The sequence below is a fragment of the Triturus cristatus genome, chromosome 8 (assembly GCF_964204655.1).
Source record: "Triturus cristatus chromosome 8, aTriCri1.1, whole genome shotgun sequence".
Classification (NCBI taxonomy): domain Eukaryota; kingdom Metazoa; phylum Chordata; class Amphibia; order Caudata; family Salamandridae; genus Triturus; species Triturus cristatus.
In genome coordinates, this window is record NC_140591.1 from 1,574,659,715 (window position 1) to 1,574,668,073 (window position 8,359).

Consider the following 8,359-nt stretch of genomic DNA (forward strand, 5'->3'; position numbering starts at 1 on the left):
TCTATAAATGTTTATTATATTATTGTTATCCATGTATGGAAATATACATTCATACTGCATATTGTATATTTTTTTAAATGTAAAAGGTGATTTTTAAACTTTTTTTTACATTTTTTGTTCTTTTTTATGCTAATAAAATAGGAACTGGAAGAGGAGATATTTAAAAAATGAGCACTCAGAAATGTGCACAAACTATGAAGGGGAAACAAAATAGCATTTATGATTTTTCAATTTTTCGATTTGAGAACAGCTGCAACAAACTTCTCATTAGCAATCAACACAACCCCACAGTCCATGCAATATGTAGCCATTTATGAGAATTCTGGAGCTATATGTGTAGTATCACTCTGCACCTGTGAAGGGACTCTCTGGCCTGGAATTGGTGCTGCTGCCAGTGATGTATAGTGTTCTCCAGCCACACAGTTCTTTTTTCTTATTTTCATACAATTCTCATGGTACGTGCGGTTGCGTCAGAGATTCTGTGGATGAAGTAATTAGTGAGATCATCAATGATGTCACTGACCATGTCATGAGTGATGTTATATGTGAGGTCAGAAGCAGTGCATTCCGGGGGCATGAGTTATAGTTACTCACTAACTATAACAGCTGAATTTCACTGGCTTTACACAAGTGAAATCCGAGTCTAATTATAACCTCCTTGTAACCTTTGTTTTTTTCAGTGAACTCAGGAGCATTTTCAAAGAAGATCGAATCTTTTACACTGACGGACCAAGATAACAGAGACTCACACCACAGCATAGATCTTATTCAAAAAAGGGCTTAAACAGGGCTGTACCATTGCTTCCACATTTTGTAATTTATATAATCAGATCTAGGTGGAAACTGCTGATAGAAACTTTATCTTAGCCCTGGCAGTAAACTCTACTCTGCTTGCAGAGTTTGTGGAATTAGGACACTCCACACTCCGTGGAGGAACAAGTAATTCCTGAATTCCACCATTCAGGCGCAAAGCAGAGTTTTTTTTCAATTCTCGCGCTTGAGTTTTCTTTTGGAGCCCAATCTCGAGCGCCAGGACTCTTGGGCCACTTGCAAGTGTGCACAAGACTTTTCACACCACTAGCGAGCTCCCACAAGACTTTGTGATCACTTGCATGGCTTCTGGCCACGACCGCACCAATCTAGCATTCTTAGTGATGATTAGATCGAAAATAGAGCAGTCAAGCAGCTTTTCTGGTTGGGAATGCAGCTGAGAGACATTTGGAGTGGATTTTCTTCTCAAACTTGCAGTTGAAGTTGTTTTTTTGTACAAGAAGCCATTTTTTTTAACTTAGTTTTTTCAAGCCAGAAGGAAGTGCCTCCCAGTGCTTTGTGCCTTTCCTGGTCACTTTCCATTGGGATTTGGAGCTGGAAGGATCACTCTACTTCTCTGTTGCATATAAACCAATGGATTAAAGAACTTTGTTGTTGAGATATCACAAGTAAGTTGAAAAACTGATGGATAAGGGTATTGTTTGTTTGACTGGTGGCATACACCTGGATTTATTTGTACTTTTATATGAATTTCAACATTTATTGCGGTGGGTGGCTGTAGTTGTAGTAGGGAACTTGATATTTTTGGGCATGAAATTTATCTTCAATGTGAAGGAAAATTGTTGGGTGGTTCAGTACATTTTCTTCTCCATGTTTTTTAATAAGTTAGCAATATTTATTGATTTAATTCACCAGGTGGCATAGTCTGCCAATAGGCTTTCCTGCCAGTAGGTCCAGCAATATTTATGGGTGCTTGAAATAATTGTTTCTAATTTGTCATCATTTAGGCCATGGATGGCTTGGATTAAAATACAAAATGTGTTTTTTGTAGTATTTTATGGGTTCTTTTCCCCTGCAAACAGTGTTTAGGTGGGGTCATGCCTTTGGAGGATGTGTGTTGTTGTGAACATTTTTAGCCCTGTAAATTTTTATTTTTGACAACCCTGAATTAATGCGGTGTTCTTTGTGTTACCATGTCTCTAGTGTCTGACCAGAGTGCGTGTATGTGTGTTTGCAACAGGCCACCATTTTCCTTTGTTGTTCATTATACCATGTGGCCAGGGGCCATTTTGTATAGTCAGTGTCCACCCTAGGCTTGCATGTGTTCTTTGTTTTCCAAGGCTCCTGCTTGTTGTTATTCTGACCATGTGGCTGGCGATGATTTTGTGTAGCCAGCCAGTGTGCTTTCCCAATAGGCCTGCATTTGTCCTTTGTTTGTGACTATGCCTCCTTGCTGGTTGTTGTGGTTGTTACCATATGGCTGATGGCCATTTCGTGTAGCCAGTTAGTGTGATTTTGATATAGGCCTGGATACCTTCTCTTTTTTGTGACCATGCCTCCTTGCTGGTTGTTTTTGTTGTCTGACCATGTGGCTGGCAGACATTTTGTGTAGCCAGCCAGTGTGCTTTCCTCATAGGCCTGGATGTCTTCTTTGTTTGTGGCCATGCTTTCTTGCTGGTTGTTGTTGTTGGCTGACCATGTGGTTGGCGACCATTTTATATAGCCAGCCAGTGTGCTTTCCCTATTGGCCCGCATATCTTCTTTGTTTGTGGGCATGCCTTCTTGCTGGGTGTTGTTGTTGTGACCATGTGGCTGACGGCCATTTCATTTGACCAGCCAGTGTGCTTTCTCCATAGGCCTTTGTTTGTGGCCATGCCTTCTTGCTTGTTATTGTTGTGGCCCTGCGGCGGTGGCCATTTTGTGTAGCCAGCCAGTGTGTGTTTGCCACAGGCCTGAATGTCTTCTCTGTTTGTGAGTGAGCACACCTCCTTGCTAGTTGTTGTTGCTCAGACCTTGTGGCTGGTGGCCATTTTGTGTAGCCAGCCAGTGTGCTTTTGCCATAGACCTGCATGTCTTCTCTTTGTTCCCCTTGCCTCCTTGCTTGCTGTCTGACCATGTGATTGGTGGCAATTTTGCATAGTCATTCAGTGTGCTTTTGCCATAGGCTTGCAAGTGTTGATCTTCTATCATTATGTTGTAGTCATGCCTCCTTGCTTGCTGGTTCACCATGTGGACAGTCGGTGACCATTGTGTGTAGGTACCCAGTGTGCTTTTCCCATAGGCCTGAATGTCTTTTTTTGTTTCCAATGCTTTTTTGCTCTGTGTTGTTGTTGTTGTTAATGACCATGTGGCAATTTTGTAGCCAGCAATTTTGTGTGTCCAGACAGTGTGGCCCTTTGCCATTTGCTTGCATTGATGGTTGAGCAATGAGATACCTGTGAGAAGTTGGCCTGGCATATGCTGGTCACTAGTTAAAGTGGCCACCTTGCACCAGTCCAATTCGACTCTTATGGTAGATAGGTTTAAGACAACCTTTTAAAGAAAGCTATCCTAGTGGTAGCTGTGGAGAGCAGCCTTCAGGCAAAGTCTCTAGAGGAATGTGAAGCAGTTTTTTTTACCTTATAATCTCATGAAATACCAAATGAAAGGACACCACACAGATATATATATATGAAATATATATGTATTTATTTCTAACACACTCTACTAATCACTTTATGAGATTAGAAGTCAGGAAAATATGCAAAAATCAACAGTTCACAACAAGTTAAGCACTTATATGGCTGGGGCACTAGGGGCGTGCTGAAAAAGAGGTAGAAGAATATCGACTTGCGAGGGGACAAGGCCTAGGGCCTGTAGAAGCGCTGGGGCCTCACCAATCACCCCATGGCAGGTAAGTAAAGGACCCACGGGAGACGCATGCAGTGTGAGAACACAGCCGCGGATCCCAATAGACTTCAATGGAGCAAGTCGTGGATGGAATTTTAAAGTTTTAGGATACTTCGGGAGAGTCTACAAGCAATTCACTTACAGGGTAAGTAGTTCTAGAGCCAACACACACAGCAGCACCATAGTGCTGGAGTTACCTCACCCAGGGAAGCCGGGTGCAAAGGTGTCTTTTGGTGTTGGGTCACGGCGTCCTTTTTTTTTTTGTGTTCAAAATATTTTATTGAATTTTTGTTCAAATACAACTAAAAAAATATACAGGACATAAAATATTATGATTAAGCAATAATACCTAAATAACATTGTATATCATAATCAACCTCGTAGAGAGAAAAAAAATAAAAATAAAAATTATCTTAGGTAATGAGAAAATACATAATCAAAAAATACCAAAAGGGAGGGTAGGAGGAGGGGGAGGGAAGGAACAAGTATTACAATTAACGTAGACAATGCAAACAGAGCTACTATAAGCCATAATAAGACTAATCATAGTAAGTTCAAATTTGAATTAAAATTATTCATACAACATTAAATGGATAAATATGCATCAACAGGTAACCAAAAAGATTGATAAGAGAAAATATTATGAGTGATCCCCTTCACAGATAATTGAGCACCTCTTCTAGAAAGAATAACCCATGACCACTAAGCATTAACAGATAATACAGAGACATCTTTCCAACAAAAAGTAATGGATTTTAAAGCAGCCGAAATAAGAAAATTAAAAAGCTTACTCTCTAAATCATGTAAATTTTGTAGAAGAATAGCAGATTTACAGATTATTAACTGATAAGAAAGATCAATTTGAAATTTAAAAATCTTCTTAATGATATCCCAAACTTCAGACCAAAATTTAAAAACCAATGGGCAATCAAAAAGCATGTGTTGTAATGAGCCAGGGTGTGATTTACAATGCCAACAATCAGGAGAGGGGAGAAGTTTAGCTTGGAACAAACGTAATGGAGTCCAGAAACGATTATAAAGAATATAAGAATTAGTTTGGTAGATCGAAACAGGCAACCACCCAGATATACTATTAAGCCAAATATCTTTCCATGTGTCAGTGGACAAGGAAAGAGAAAGTTCATTATTCCAAAAAGTGGAAATCATCTCTATATTGCTACCTAAAGTATCAGATAATGTTTTATATAAAATAGAAACCCCATGAGACGATTTTGAAACTGTTTGAATATAAATTGCTAAGTCAGCTGTAACATTAGCAGGAATGGCATGAGGAAAGGAGTCTAAAATTGAATTGCACAAATATTGATACTTAACAAGATCAGATTTAAATAAACCAAAATTTGTTTGCAATGTTTCAAAAGAAATAAACGTATTATTGGAATAGACATCTTTAAGGTAAAAAATGCCAGCCTTAATCCATGAGAACCAGAAATTAACTTTCCTGTTCAATTTAATAACATTACTATACCATAATGATAATTCAACAGTGTTATTCATGGGAAAAGAAAAAAATTAAATCAAGATCATTAAATAAACCAAAATTTGTTTGCAATGTTTCAAAAGAAATAAACGTATTATTGGAATAGACATCTTTAAGGTAAAAAATGCCAGCCTTAATCCATGAGAACCAGAAATTAACTTTCCTGTTCAATTTAATAACATTACTATACCATAATGATAATTCAACAGTGTTATTCATGGGAAAAAGAAAAAAATTAAATCAAGATCATTAAATAACATTTTAGTGGATTTAATAATAACTGACTTTTGAATAAATGGAGCATTATTATGCATGGACACCAAAGTAGGTAAAGCAAATGGATTCACAATTGATTTCTCAATACGAAGCCACGTAGGAGAATTATTCAAAAAGGAGCAATTAAACCATAATGAACTTTGTTTTAAAATAAAAGCTTTATGATAAACAAAAAAGACCGGGATACCAAATCCAGCATTACGTTTAGGAACTTTTAATTTTTTATAAGAAATACGAGGAAGTTTGTTGTTCCATAAAAATTTTGACAAAAGTTTATCAACATCTTTATAAAACTTTAATAGAAATTGAGTAGGAACCATGGCAAGGGTATAGAATATTTTAGGAGCTATAGTCATTTTAAGAGAATCCATCCTACCCCACCATGAAAGATGTAATGCAGACCATTTAGACGTTTTGTCCTTAATATAGTTTAGGATAAAATCACAATTTAAATTAATTGTCGATTTGATGGAAGAGGAAAATAAAATTCCAAGATATTTTAACTTATTCTTTTGCCAAATAATTTCCTGCATGGGAAGCATATCAGGAGTGCAATAAACATTTAAGGGAAAGAATTCAGTTTTGTTAGTATTTAAAGTGTATCCAGAAACTGCAGAATACTTTGCTATAATATCCATTAATGAGGGAAAAGAAGATATAGGGTCACTAACAAATAAAAGCACATCATCCGCATAGGCAAGGGTCTTAACAGTAACATCCTTAATAGTGATTCCTTTAATATGGTCACAATTTCTGATTAGGTTAAGAAAAGGTTCAATGCCAATTAAATATAAGAGCGGAGAAAGAGGACAACCTTGTCTTGTACCTCTAAAAAGCGAAAATTGAGTTGAAATTTGGCCATTAATAAATAGACGAGCAGTAGGGGCAAAATATAAAGCTGAAATCATACGAATAAAGGCATCTCCAAAATTAAATGAGGACAACGTATGGAATAAAAATTGCCAATGGAGTTTATCGAATGCTTTTTCAGCATCTAAGGCTAAAATTCCAGATGGCATTGATAAAGTGGGACTTTGTTCAATAATATGTAGCAAAGTTCTCGTATTATTAGCAGAGTATCTATTCTTCATAAAACCAGATTGGTCAGGGTGTATAATAGAATCTAATATGGGGCCCAATCTAGTAGCAAGTATTTTAGCATATAATTTACAGTCTTGGTTAATTAAAGATATGGGACGGTAATTAGACACTCTGGTGGGATCTTTATCTGGTTTTGGGAGTACAATAATTAAAGCTTCTGTAAAAGAACCAGAAGTAGTTCCAGTGGATCCAAAAAACATAAAAATTTGGTGCAAAAATGGTAAAAGATGTGACTGAAATTCTTTGTAGAATTCCGCAGTGATCCCATCAGGACCCGGAGATTTGTTCTTTTTAAGAGATTTTATAGCTGATAGGATTTCATCTTTGGTAATAGGAGCATCAAGTCTAATTTGATGAGATTGTGAAATCTTGGGTAATTTACATGACTTTAAAAAGGAGTCCAATAAGGAAACTTCCAGAAAATCTGGTTTATTATATAATGCCGAATAGAAATTCATAAATTCATTACCAATTTCATTGTGAGAGAGAGCAATATTACCATGAGGGCCAAGAATTGAGTTGATTTGAGTTTTATCTTTTTTTATACGCAAATAATTAGCTAATAGTTTACCGGATCTATTGGCATTAAAACTAAATCTAGCTTTAGCATTAGAAATTTGAATACCTGCCCTTTTGCTAAGGATTGAATTAAATTCATAATGTAATTTTTGTAGTTTAAATTTATATTGAGGATTGTTGGAAGTAATAAAAAGTCGCTCAAATTTCGCAATTTGCTTTTGTAAGTTTTTCACAGTAGCATGAAAGGTTTTATTTTCATGAGCCATAATAGATATTGTTACGCCCCTAATATAAGCTTTGAAAGCATCCCATCTATTTATCATAGAAGTAGACCCTTCCGGATTAAGTATGAAATATTCTTGAATAGCAGTTAAAAGTTTGGGCTTGTTATACTCATTCAGAATTATACCAGTGTTCATTCGCCATCTAGATTGTTTAGTATAAGTTGACTCCAAGTTCAAAACCAAAGAAATCATCGCATGGTCTGAGATATCAATGTTACCAATATTAGGAGCAGTAATTGAACCAATTAGGTGCCTGGAAACCAATAGGCAATCAATTCTAGAATGGGAATTATGAGGGTTAGAAAAAAATGTGTAACATTTTTCTGTAGGAAAATGTAACCTCCAAATGTCAACTAATTTAGTGGTTTGAATAAATGATTTGAAAGCAAAATATACCTTAGAAGGGCGAAACTTGGTAAGAGATGATCTATCTAATAAGGGGTCAAAAATGACATTAAAATCACCTCCGACAATTAAAGGAACATTACCAATCTTTAGAACCTCTGTTGTAAGATTAGACCAAAAAATATGATCATCTGCGGTAAGACCATAAACATTTAATAAAAATAGAACTGAGTCATGAACTTTAATTTTAACGAGTATATATCTACCATCCTTATCAGAAGATTTACTCAAAATTTGACAGTGTAGCTTTTTTGCAAAGAGAATAGCTACACCATTTTTTTTACCATTGGCAGGAGAAGAGACAATAGTATCTACCCATTTCTTCTGCATATAATCTAAAATTTTATCATCTATATGAGTCTCTTGTATGAAACAAACATCAGCTTTGCAACTACCAAGGTAATCTAAAATTTTTGTACGTTTAACTGGATAGCACAAACCTTTAACATTTAATGAAATTACTTTAATATCATGGATATTAGCCATAACAGAAGAAAGGAAAAAAGAGTATAAGAAATGAAAGATAAAAGAGGATCAAGAAAATGAGAAACAGGTAGCTCCATAAAAAGAAGAAGGAAAGGAGAAAATGAAAAAACATGGAAAAAGACAAACA